The sequence below is a fragment of the Manacus candei genome, unplaced genomic scaffold (genome assembly GCF_025592945.1).
Source record: "Manacus candei isolate 608988 ecotype Guabito, Panama unplaced genomic scaffold, ASM2559294v1 h1tg000086l, whole genome shotgun sequence".
NCBI lineage: Eukaryota > Metazoa > Chordata > Aves > Passeriformes > Pipridae > Manacus > Manacus candei.
Window position 1 is genome coordinate 579,247 of NW_026138134.1, and position 13,475 is coordinate 592,721.

Below are 13,475 nucleotides of genomic sequence, written 5' to 3' on the forward strand. Positions count from 1 at the left end.
AAAGCTATCTGAGAAAGTTCATTTTGGTATTTGTTTATTTTGTCACTGGCTAAATCCTATTGAATTTTACTAGTTGGGGCATAAATCCGTTTACAAGGAATCAGAAACAGAAGGAAGATAATATTATAGAAGGTGTATCAGTTTGGCCTGGCTCTCCCACCAAGTCCGAGCTGTCTTCTCCCCCCTCCTGCTCTCCCCAAGCAAGGGAAAAAAAACGAACCACAGGAAAAAAACCTGAAAGAAGTCTGAACAAAACGGGATTCTATCAAATATATATATAACATGTATTTACAATTATATGTACAATTTGAATATATTATACACAATAGTGAGCTCCCTAGGGGGAAAAAGGAAAAGGGAGGGGGAAACAGAGATAAAAGAACTAAAACCAAATATCTTCTAAATATACACCTTCAACAGAGAACTAGCGAATAAATATAAAAATGAATTAAATACTTCCCTGAGCGGGACAGCAGAGCTGTGCAAGGCAGCAGCCAACTCCCCCCACGCCTCCCAGAGAGACCGGAGATAACGGCAGGTCAGAGCAGGCAGGCTTTGGCCTATACAAGCAAAACCATCTGCGAGAGGGACCTGTTGTCTTCAGCCACCAGAAGAGCGAAGAGAGTGAACTCTTATCTGCGCCTTTTTATATGTTGTGGTACGGAAAGGGATGATATAGAATACTTCCTTAGATTTCTGACCCTGTTGCTAAAGAAGGCCTAAAAAATCCAAGAAACCAACCCACTCCAGAAGGCCATCTTTTTCAGTTATGCAGCAATACTTGCTTTGCACTTGACTCAATACCAGGAGCAGAAGTCTGACCTATGGCAACTGCAATAAGCCCCACTCAAATTAAAATCAATTTTCATGATAAGTTCTTTTGATCAAGTTGTCTTAGAATCTATAGTGAGCTTTGCTGCTCAGGACCTCTGTATGACAGTCTTTTTTTTTTTTTTTCTTTAAATGACTGTGACTTGGCAAACAACTCATCCTGTGAGCCACAAGTTGTTTGCTTCTATTCATGCAGATGAACATCCCTCAGAGAAGCACCTGTCCCTTCTGCTTTTATGGTTATTTGTCTCTTCATCATGGAGCTCAAAAGATAGTCCTAACACATATTTATTGTTTTATTCTACTAGGTGAGGTGTTTAGGAGGATATGTGGTCATCTGGACAATTAACTCCTCCTTTCAGAGGAGTTAATTCAGCAATGAATCTGACATGCAGTGTGTCTGTCTTGTGGTTTTTGATCTCCTCTCCAAGAAAGTTGCTCTGCATATTCACAGTGGTTTACATGAATAATAAATAGCTGTGACTAATTTTGTAAAATGACTGGTCAAGAGCTGTAGGAACAAGCAGGCCTAATGGCAAAGCCTGGCATTTCTCGCATGCTCACAGTTTTGTCTTCAGCCCAGCTAAAATCAGTCTTTAGCTAGTTGAAGACTAAGTTCTTATAAAAATGATTTATCTGAGAATGACCAAATAATTATTTTTATATGCTAAGGTCAATAACCTGAATACAAACTAGTTCTTAAAACATTCCCAAATACAAGAATCTTGGATTTACATTTGGAAAGAAATTTGAAATTTCTCTAAGTCTTCACCCCTTTAAAGTATTTTAATATCTTCTATCCACCATTGTAGGTCTTGAGAGACACATGTCAGGCAAAGTTTTAAAACCAGTTCTCTCTTTAGGTAAATAATTTCATGTGTCTCAACTGCAGAACGTTTGTTAAACATCTTAGAAAGAGAAGAAATATGATATTTCAGAGGAGTTTCTAGATTATTGTGAATAACAGTGGGTGTTTCCTGAGATGAAATAAGCTGGTGAATTGCACTTTAAAATTATAAAACTTAAGCAAAATTTTTGCAGCAAATTCATGATCCTTTGGGTTGGTTTAAACATTCCAAATCAGGTGAAAATAGTCCCAGAAGCCCAGTGAGGAGGTGCAGAAGAGGATGCAGTAAGCCATGTTCACGCTGAGTAAGACACTCTTTAATTTATATGCAGGAGTTTTGTTGTTTTATTTTTAACAAAGACTTTGTTCCCTAGGTTGAAAGGAAAAACATTCAGGAACATTTAAAGAATACTGTGTTACAAGGCCTTATAAATGCTTACTTTATTAAAGAACAAACTACCACAAACACCCTTTGCCTTTTAAAAAATAAGTGTGGAATAGTTTCGCATGAACTTTAGATTTGCAGCCCTTATTAGTGCTTTCAAGATGAAAACGAGAGGGACTCACCTCATGGATGTGGACGAAATCTGAAGAATAGCATACTGAAAAAGCTCCTGTTGAGCAAAACGTGTAGGTATTGGATTCCTTTCCTCATGAACTTAACAAGTGCTGCTTTCAGGGGCCACAGCTGGCAGAGCCTGAAGTTTAGTCAAATCTCTCTTTGCCCTCTAGCCAGGATACATTAATCTATATGAAGTGGTGAAGGTGGCCTAAAGTATCTTTGACTGCCTGCCACTTACCACCATATTCTGATGTACACGCTAAATTCTGTCTTGCTCTAAACAGAAAGGTTTACAGATTTTGCTTCTTATAGAAGTTTGCTGAAGTACCTAAGGGTACCTTTTCCACCTATTACACCTTTTCACCTATTTCTCCTCCAGTTGTTAAGCTATAATTTAGCCCCATGCTACCCTTTATCAGCCAACTGATAAAAATAAAATCTGAGAAATGGAAAAGAAGTTTCTCTCTTTGCATAGCACAAAAATGACAAGTTCTCAACTTCTTTGTATCAAATGATCCTCTCTGGGCTAAAGCTAAAATGAAACATATTAGTTCTGAAAGCAAATAAAATTAACTAGGCCATAAATAACTCAAATCTAGCTGTTCTTCTGGGTTGAGCACCCTTTTTATTATAAAGATTCCCAATGTACAGTTCAGGTCAAAAGAGTAAGAAAAAAACTATAACAACTTTTTCCAAATACTGTATCCCATCTAAAAGCAGTTATTTTCCAAGGGTCCACTTCTGACACCCTCTTTAAGGCCCAACATCCCTTGTTTTTAGACAGTCTAGTTTCTCATGTATTTATCACAACTTTACTACAAGACCTTAGCTATGTACACTGGAATAAATAAGCACTATGTCTGTGTATGGAACTGCTGGAGGGGTCCAGTTATCTTCTTGCGTCAAAACAACTATTCACTCTTTAGAGTCTGATGTGGAAGCAGAAAATCAGTAGAAAGTGAATTTTTGAAGGAGCTTGTGTGACGTTCTCATTAAGACTTCCTATTATTTCTGTAAGCATTTTTAGTTTTAGCTTAGTTCTTACACTTTTCTTTATGAAACTGGACTAGAACTCTGAGATACTTTTCTTAGTGTTCTCCATGGGTTTTCTCAGTTTTGCCTGTATACAATTCTGCAGTCAGTGTTCTTGTCTATTCCCGTCTGTAAGGCTGGAGCAGTGCTGTAATGTAATCCAGATTTTCAACCCCCATCCTACTTTATACAAAGGTATCTCTAAGCAAGTTAAACATGTATTACATTAGCACACTATGACAAATGTTTATGGTAACCTCTTGGCAACAAATACCTGTGTACAGTATTAGTAAAGCACCAAGTAGATGACAGTCAGACTGCTCCTCTCATGACAAGGGACCTTGCCTTTAGTTTAGGACCTAGTGGGAAAGGTGGCCTATGTCTTTCATGCAAAACTTTTCTTTTTTTTTTAACTAAGATAATGCACATATCTCCTTTTTTAAAAAAGAAAGAAATTATCAGGAAAATACGGACTGAAAACTTGTGGTTGGGCATTTTCTAAGCATTTCTCCCTGCAAGCCCTGTTTTGCAAGGGACTCGTATTCTCCACTTATACACAGCAATGTCCCTTGGTATTCTTGTTGGTTTTTGCTTCAAATATTGATAAATGTCTATCAATGGACTACTGATACACTTCTTGATTTGATCATCTGGTATCACAGACATCTTCCTTTTCATAATGTAGCACAATTGTAACACTTATTAGGATGCAAATTGTCCAGGCCTAGCAATTCACTTACTGGTAACCTTTCTGGTTTTCCCTCTTTACAGTGGAACTCCATGTTAACTGGTACAGGTTTCCAAACCAGACAAAGTCATATGGACTCTACATGACAGACTATGCTGTAAAGACATTGCTGTATTAGAAAATAAAGAATGAAGTTGCATAAGGGATTAAGGAGGAGGAAGGACTCTGAGCTTGAAAAGGCACAGAGGAGCCAGGCAAAGAAATACCTTATGCAAGCAGTTGTCATGGTACAACTTTATCAACGTGCATCTTTTCTCTGGTGCACTGATACACTAATATCAAACAATGTATTACAGAGATCAAAGAGCTCCTCTGTGTGTTTCTTAACAACAGCAAAATCAGCACAAAAAAACCCCAAATCTGCCCATGCCAAATAAAATTATGTGAAGCATCTTTTTGGTAGGATTTTTATTCTTTCAAAGAAGTCTGTTGCTCCATGTTCAGGAGAATGCTGTTTCTATAGGCCAAAAATTAAAGTAAGTTACCTTTACTCTCCCTTCTGAAACTCTTTGCGAAAAAACCATTTTTTCAGCTTAAATCAACTGCCTTATGTGCATGGAAACGCAGTAATGCAGACTTTTCCATTCTGTTTTCTGTGTGGGAATTAAAGTTGGCATTTTTTTCGGATGAGAGCAGAAGCATGAGATGGAATCACAAAAAGCAGTTCTTTTTGGTTTCTTTTCCTAGTTTCAAGTGAATCATCACAACTGGTTATGCTTTTTCTACCTTGTTTGCTGCAGTGTTATGTCACACTAAAAATACTGTATCATATCCTCAGAGCTTTTCTGCTTGCACAATATAAAAACTTTTCATTTTCAATATCATCGAAATTGTATGAGACGTTCATTCTGTTAGAATTCTAAAACGGATATTTCAATTTTGAGATATTGAAGGAGGATTTTAGGGAAATTAAAAATTTAGGTGCTAGTGTCTACATTTTAATGGAGAAGATTTTGTCATAAATAAAGAATGGCTTAAATTTGCACTCAGTTTTAAGTTGTTTGTGTACAAAATGTTTTGGTTGCTGTCTTCCAGGTAAAACATGAACAATAATTTTATTATTCTCAGTCCTCATGTTTGAACTGGCAAACTTCATCTCTTAGCAGGACCTTAAACTTCATATCAACCTATGTATGTATTTCCCTTTCCAGTTCATTAGTTCATTAATGAAGCCCTTGCTTCTTATTGAATTTTCAGTAATATGAACTGTGAGAAAGTCAAGAAAGCTGTCTGCTGAAGACATTTCTTTTAATGATTTTTTTATTAGTGCAATTGTGTCCCTGCAGAGAATTTATTTGGTAAGAAGGCTTTATAGGAAAACCTATCTCATGCCACTGGGCAGGGTAGATAAAGTGCTTAATTGCAATGAGTATTGATTGTTTTTAGTTTGTTCCCTGCATACAAAGAACCAGCTTTCCCTTACATCAGTTAAGGAAGAGAAAAGTGCAAGTCCCACTGACCTTAGACTGCTCTCGATGGAGCTGTGTAGGGTGCAAAAGTACAGCAGGGCTCTAGGGTGGGTGATAAGACAGCCAAGATGTCCTTTTGCTCAGATTATCAAATCCCTCAGTTTGAGGGAGAGGTTGATTTGGCATGAAAGGAGAACTTGGTGTTCTCATCTGATTCCAGAGTTACAATCCTTTTAGAGATCTGGTTTGGGGTCAGGTTTTTTTTCATTTGTCTGGTTTGGTTTTTTTTTTACTTTTAGTCATGACTACAAATGTTTTTCATGGAAATTCCTGTTTTGGTCCTGTTCTCTCATCTACTAGATTTTGAGTGAGTTAAAACTTCAGCCAATTTCTCTGATGGTTTCTTCCTAGGAAATGTTTCCTCTTGTTTAAGTTGAGCATAATCTGTTTTTGAAGAAAAAGTTCCATAATGGCAGTAATAGAAATAAGGATCACATCATTATTTTAATATCTATCATAATTTACTCAGGTTGAGAAGTGAAAGAAGCCTCTCTTTTTTCCCTTCCTTTAAATGTGTGAAATATTTTAATGACTTTATCTATCACAGATGGTGATGCTATGTTTGTTTACACTGTAATTCAGAATTATTTTTATGGATTAATAGTTTTTAAGAAAATATCACAAATACTGGTGATAAACTGTCCTAGTTACAGGGGCTGGGACCAGTTTGTCACTATGTGGCTATAACTGAAACTGTATTCTACACCCTCTATGCCATTTCTGATGGACTGGTAATAAATGCCAGGTAATAGCTGCCAAGGGCACACCTGACACCTCAGGCTACAAATTGGGTGTTAAAGAAACCCCCAGAGGCAGGGGAGTGTTCTTTTGTTTTCACAACAATGACTCAGCTGTGATAACTCCCCTCCAGAAAGGCATTAACACCTTGACAGGCAGCCTGAGGGGTCATCTCTGCTAATAGGCCACAATGGGCTAGCATAACAGGCAGCTGCAACATCTGTGCCATCAAAGATTCCAAAAATATCCCATGACTCACAGATTTAAATCACCCATTGTGAAATTCCCTGTCTCGGGGGAGGTACTGGGCGTTCCCACCTGAATTTTCAGATTTGGGGATTTCTGGTACTACTCATAGGATCCAGAGGAGGATCAGAACTCCAACAGGACTGCGGCTGCCACTCTCAACAAGACTGTGATCATTACGTCAACAGGACTGTGACCATCATCTGGACCAACAGGATTTCATTTCCTTTTACTTTGCACCCAGGGGGGCCACATGGTGCTCAGCACAGGGGTTGACAAACACCTTTCTGTTCTTGTCCCAGGGTGCAGTTATACATCTGTCTTTGTGGGTTAAAACCAGTTTTTCTCTGTATCATTGTATTTATTGTAATCTTGTTAGTAAATTGTCATCATGGCTAGGCTTCATGAACGAAGATTTGGGAAGGCTCTATCCACATTTGTTACAGGCACACTGGTGGCTTATGAGGCCAATATGAGATAGACATATCCGATTGCAAAAGGCACAGCAGAAAGACTCCTTAGGTGGTGTATTCAGCAAGACACGGTTCTTTCTGCGTTGCCTTTTCTCCTCGAGAGTGATCCTGCGTGTGTTCTCAAAGGAGACAGCTGCGTTATAGATGGTGTGTCTCCAGGCCTCCCGATTGGAGGCCAGAGTAGACCAGTTATGGTGATCAATATGGCCAAGGCTGAGATGTTGTTTCAGGTAGTCCTTGTATCTTCTCTTCAGGGCTCCTCTCTTGCGGCAGCCGGTGGCAAGTTCACCATAAAGCAAGATCTTAGGGAGGCGGTGGTTGGTCCTTCATCCTGGAGAAGTGCCCTGCCCAGCGCAGCTGTGTTCTCATCAACATGGCCTCTATACTGGTGACTACTGCTTGCTCTAGAACAGATGTGTTGGTCACATAATCTGACCAGTGGATGTTTTGGATTGTTCAGAGGCAGCGTTGATGGAAGTGTTCTAGGAGACGCAGTTGGTAGCGGTAGATGACCCGTGATTCGGAACCATATAAGAGAGTAGACAGCACTATGGCTCTGTAAACACTGATCTTGGTGCTTTTCTTCAAGTGTTTATTATGCCATACTCTTTTGTGGAGTTTTCCAAAAGCACTATATGCCTTTGCTAACCTGTTGTCTATCTCCCCATCAATTTTGCCATCCGAGGAGATGAGGCTACCTAGGTAATTAAACTGCTGGACTGATTTGAGCTCTGATTGGCCAATGGTGATGTGGGGATGATGGGGGACTTCCTGAGGTGCAGGTTGATGGAGAACCTCTGTCTTCTTTAAGCTGACTTCCAGCCCAAAGAGCTCAGCAGCATCTGCAAAGCAGGATGTTAAACGCTGCAGGGCTGCTTCTGTGTGGGCAACAAGGGCGGCGTCATCAGCGTAAAGCAGCTCCTGGACAAGATGGTTTAAGGTCTTGGTGTGGGCCTTCAGTCGCCTTAGGTTGAAAAGGCTTCCATCAGTACGGTATCGAATGTAGATACTGTCCTGATCATCGAGGTCTGCCGTGGCCCTTTGGAGCATCATGCTAAAAAAGACTGTGAATAGAGAAGGAGCGAGAATGCAGCCTTGTTTCACACCATTCTTAATTAAAAAGGGCTCAGAAAGTGTGTTGCCATATCTGACTTGGCCATGCTGATCCTCATGGAGTGAGATGATCATTTTAAGGAACTTGGGGGGACAACCTAAAAGTTCCAAAATCTGCCACAGACCTTTTCTGCTCACAGTATCGAAAGCCTTGGTGAGGTCGACAAAGGCTACATAAAGACCTTTGTTCTGTTCCCTTCACTTCTCTTGCAGTTGTCTGAGAACAAATACCATGTCTGTGGTACTTCTGTTGGCTCTGAAACCACACTGACTTTCAGGTAGAATTTCTTCTGCTATAGCGGGTATTAGTCTGTTCAAGAGTATTCTTACCAGGATTTTGCCTGCAATGGAGAGCAGAGTAATACCACGGTAGTTTGAGCAGTCAGATTTAATTCCTTTCTTCTTATACAAAGTGATGATGACTGCATCACGAAGGTCTGATGGTAGTTCGCGAAGTTCCCAACAGCGCACCACAAACTCATGAAATTTGGTGTGGAGTGCAAGGCCCCCATGTTTCCAGACTTCAGGTGGAATTCCATCAACCCCAGCTGCCTTGCCGATTTTCACCTGCTGTATGGCCTTGAGGGTTTCTCCTAAAGTGGGGGCAGTATCCAATTCATACTTTACTGGATGTTGTGTGATGGACTGAATTGCTGAGTCTTGGACTACACGGTTGGTACTGAAAAGAGTCTGAAAGTGTTCAGACAATCAATTCAGAATGGAGGTTTTATCTGTTAGAAGCGTTTGACCATCAGTGCTGAGTAGAGGGCTTTGGACCTGGTATGTAGGCCTGTATGCTGTTTTCAGGGCCTCACAGAAACCTTTGTGATCACCCGTGTCTGCGCATAATTGAGTTTTTTCTGCTAGATCGATCCACCACTTGTTCTGGATGTCACGGAGTTTCTGTTGGAGCTTGCTGCATGCAAGACAAAAGGCTGTTTTTCTTGCGTGACAGGATGGCAGTGCAAGGTGTGCTTGGTGGGCGGTTCTCTTCTTCCCCAACAAGTCCTGGATTTCTTGATTGTTTTCATCAAACCAGTCCTTGTTCTTCTTGAGGGAGAACCCCAAGGATTCTTCGGAGGATTGCAGGATGCTGTTTTTAATGTGGTGCCAAATTGTTTCGGGAGAGGAATCTGCAGAATCTGTGGAATGGTTTTCAAGCCTAGTTTGAAAGTTTGCCTGGAATCTGTCTCTTACTGTGGCTGATTAGAGATTGTTAACTTGGAGTCTTTTCCTTGGGATATTGCCCCTTTTAGGTTTGAATTTGAGATTGAAGTTGAGTTTACAGCGCACAAGCCAATGGTCTGTTTGGCATTCTGCACTGGGCAGTATGTGGGTATGGTGGACATCGCGGACATCTCTCCGTCGCACCAAGACATAATCGATGAGGTGCCAATGCTTAGATCTGGGGTGCATCCAGGTTGTCTTCAGACTATCCTTCTGCTGAAAGATAGTATTAGTGATGGTGAACTGTTGCTCTGCACAGAATTCTAGCAGAAGTTGACCATTATTGTTGCAGTTTCCAACACCATGCTTGCCTAATATTCCTTTCCAGGCTTCAAAATTCTTACCTACTCTGGCATTGAAATCACCGAGGATAATGATCTTATCATCTGCAGGCACCTTTTGGGTAAGGCGGCGCAAGTCAGCGTAAAATTTATCTTTTTCGGCAGGGTCAGCTTGGAGAGTTGGGGCATAAATACTAAAGACAACAACGTGTTGCGTGTTGTGTAGTGGAAGGAGTAGAGAGATAAGGCGGTCAGAGTGACCTGTCGGCAGATTTTCGAGTTTTGGAACAATAGAGTTTTTGATCGTGAAGCCAACTCTTGAGAGGTGTTTTTCAGTTCTGGGCTTCCCTGACCAAAAGAGTATGTAACCGGCACCATGTTCTCTGAGGCTGCCTTCCTCGTGAAGGTGAACTTCACTGAGAGCAGCAATGTCGATGTTAAGATGAGCCAGTTCATGGGCGATTAGGGCAGAACGACACTCAGGACGTCTGCTATCCGCAGAATCGAGCATGGTTCTGATGTTCCAACATGCTAGAGTTAATTTAGGTACACCTTTGGAGGCAGGTGCGTGCCTTTGTCTTTTGATCTTTGTGTGACCGCATTGGAAGAAGATGCCTGTTGGCCTGCGGTTAACCAACCGGGTGAAAGTGGAGATGACCTTTGTTTAGGCCACCTTTTCTAGGCCCCTCTCCGAGTGGAGCAAGCAGTGCTGTCCTTGAAAAGGCTGCTTGGTCGTTCAGGGTGCTGCCCCAAGAGACTGTCATCTCCGGTCAGTCTCAAATGACCAATATCCTGAACCGCCTGCATGCAGGGTTGGGTCTGCAGCTTCCAGTGCATCATTCACCTGCCGTTTTGACCCTCGCCCATCGCTACAGGGCTTTTTGCATGTGGGTAAAGCCTTCAAGCCTGTGCAATGGATTTTTTAGGTGAGATGCAGTATGCGTGGAACTGAACCCACCCTTTAATCCTGAGGTTCATCTGCCAGGGCCGAGCGAGTTTGGACGGTGGCAGCGAGGTCCTCAGGACGTAGGTTTAATTAGAGTGCCCTTCTCTTAGATGGATGGCCTTACAGGGCTAAGCGAGCTCCATCTGCCCGGGTTTGGGATTAGAGTTGTCCTTCTCCTAGGATGACTGCCAGAAGGCTAACGAGCTCATCCTGCCCAAGGATATATTGTATCTTACCCTACGGTTTTGACCTGTCTGGCATGGGCGACCCTACCGAAGGCACGTACCATCGCCAGCATAGCTTGCAACCGCATAGGATTACACAGGCTACGCTCCTACTATTCAAACGATTAGGGCAAGTCTTACACTTCCTACTTTTCTGCCAGCTGTCTATATTCAATCCCAGGGAAACACCCAGGGAAGCACCCTTTGTCCTAACCACCCTTTCAGGATGTAACGAATATATCCAAAACATACCGAACTTGGGCAGTAGCCGCAGGTGAGCCAAAAACAAACAAATGAACAAAACTGTTCTGGCCACCGTACCCACCTAGGGCTCGAGTACCTCTCCAGGCCCGAGCCCGGCCGAGATCCCCAACCCCCAGAGGAAACCATTATCCACCCTGACCTTATCCTCCCCCCACCGTGTTACCACATATCTTCCCATGCACCGCTTACCCGCCCAGTCTCCAGTCCGAGGACACCCACAGCCCGCCCGGTACCCTTTCCCTCCCCCACCCCCTCTCCCCTCCCCCAAACCAGACCGGCAAACCTCTGTGTCCTCCGAGGCTTCCACTCTCTTCTCTCTCTCCTTTCTCATGAGAGCACAAAGCCACACCAGCGAAGCTCCCTCTCCCCTTTCCCTGCTGGGGGTGGCCCCGGGCCGCGCAGGCCTGACGGGGGGGGGCGGGGGGCGGCCCCGCGGAGCCACGCGGGCTTCCGGGTCTAGTAAATTGTAACTGACTTGTAATCTCTCTTGAGTTGGGTTCATTTCTCCCACCAGTTTACTTTTAAACCAGCACACAAGCCTTCATGCAAGATTTTGTTTTCAGATTTGAGTCAGCTCAAAAAAAAATGTATTTAACAAATAATAAAAACAAAAAGACCACAAACAGCCAGGCTATTTATTATCTGAAGCAGTTTAGCTGTTGAACTAATTCCACTAGAGGTGCAGAAGGAATTATACATGAAGAACTTTGCAGACTTAGTGGATTCACATAGTGGTATATAGGTACATTGGGCTAAAATGTGCTGACTGTGGTATAGGCGTGATCCTCCCCTGAGATCTGCCATTGTGTGTCCACAGGCTTCAGCTGCAGCAATGCTCCATTTTCAGCTTGAAGTAACTTTTGCATTGGTTTGACCAGCCCTTTCAAACTGCTGCACTGGGGGTTCATGCCTACAGCACTTAATGTGTCTGTGGAGACTCTGGAAGAGTAGTGTGCTGGTCTTTGAGACCTCTGGCTCCTGTCGCATCCTTGACCAGAGGCATAATTCTGAGCAGATGGAGGGTTCAATCAGTAAAAGAACTTTCAACATCAAGCTACACTTGCACAGTGTAGTAGTAGAGAATAAAAAGCTTGTTATGCTAATCTTTCCAATGCTGGCCCTCTTGTTCTCTGCAAGGGGTTCATAGGTTCTATTGAAATAGGAAGATTTGAACATCTAATAAAATCAAGGAACAAAATGTTAATGACATTTTACGGAATTCATTAAACTTGGTAATAAACTTTTCGTGCAACATCCTCTCTCATCCAGAATGAAATGTTGAAAACACAAGTGTCTTTAAATACCCTAATATCCTAGGTGGTGCTAATGAAAACCTCTCTGCTACAGATGTAGTCATGCCTGCTGGGACGCACTGGGAAGCCGGTGCTAATGGCTAAGTTATGTGCAGCACTGTGTGTTGTTAAAGAACCTGCTTGTCTCTTGGCCTGGCAGTTGCAGTGTATTATTAGTGGGCCTGTTGCCTGGCTTTCCTGGAGCACAATAACAGATGATGGAAGAGAAGTAAACTTCTTTCTCCGTATCCCAACCACTGATCTTCTGTTGCAGCTTAAGGTATTGAGGATCTGTCTTTTCACAGAAAGCAATTTTTTTAAAAAAAATCAACAGCTAGTATTTGATGAATTGCAGACTGAATCCCTGAGTGATCAAAGTGAAAGAACTTTTGAGCAGGATGGAGCTGGGCTTGTACTTGTAGCTCATTGCTACCCCTGCACTGCCCAGCAAATGCAAAATACAGTATGCACTGTTCTATATAAAAGTGCTGTTGTTTTCCTATTATGCAAATAGCAAACACTGCAAGTTATACAGGCCAAAGAAATTATTTCAATTTACCCCTTGGCATGCTTTGTTCTTTATTTGGTGCTATATGCGTTTATATTAATAATAATTTTTAAAAAGGCTACATCCAAATGGTTCCGTATTAAAAAGAAGCTTGAAACAGTGTCAGAATATATGTGCTATACTCTAGTTTGCAGCAGTTCTCTTTCTACTGAAGTTTACCTTCTATCACAATAAGAATATATTACAAAATACACAATATTGAGCCGAAGGACTTTCAAGTTTGCAGTTTGAAAATATTGATTGTGAACAGTTTGGTGCCTAGGAAACAATTTAACAACAGCATCAGTGCTGTGAAGAGCACCCAATAAATACATGTCAGGATGGCTTATTGCATGCTGCTTTTCAGAATAAATTAAGAAATAAACTGTGTAAGATGGGAGATACCACCCAGCAAGAGCTGATTTCAGAAATGAAGGCTAATGGCTGCCTTTGTATTACTGGGCTTTGTAAACATCATTGTATTTATCTAACAGATAGCATTGTGCATGTGTGCAGCTTTTGGTGAAGGGTGCTGACTAATTGTAAGGAGTTAAAGAGCACAAGTGCCCATCTCAAACACTGTTATGGCTGCAGAAGGAACTTGCTGTAAGATAAGCCTCTACAGTGGGAAGTTG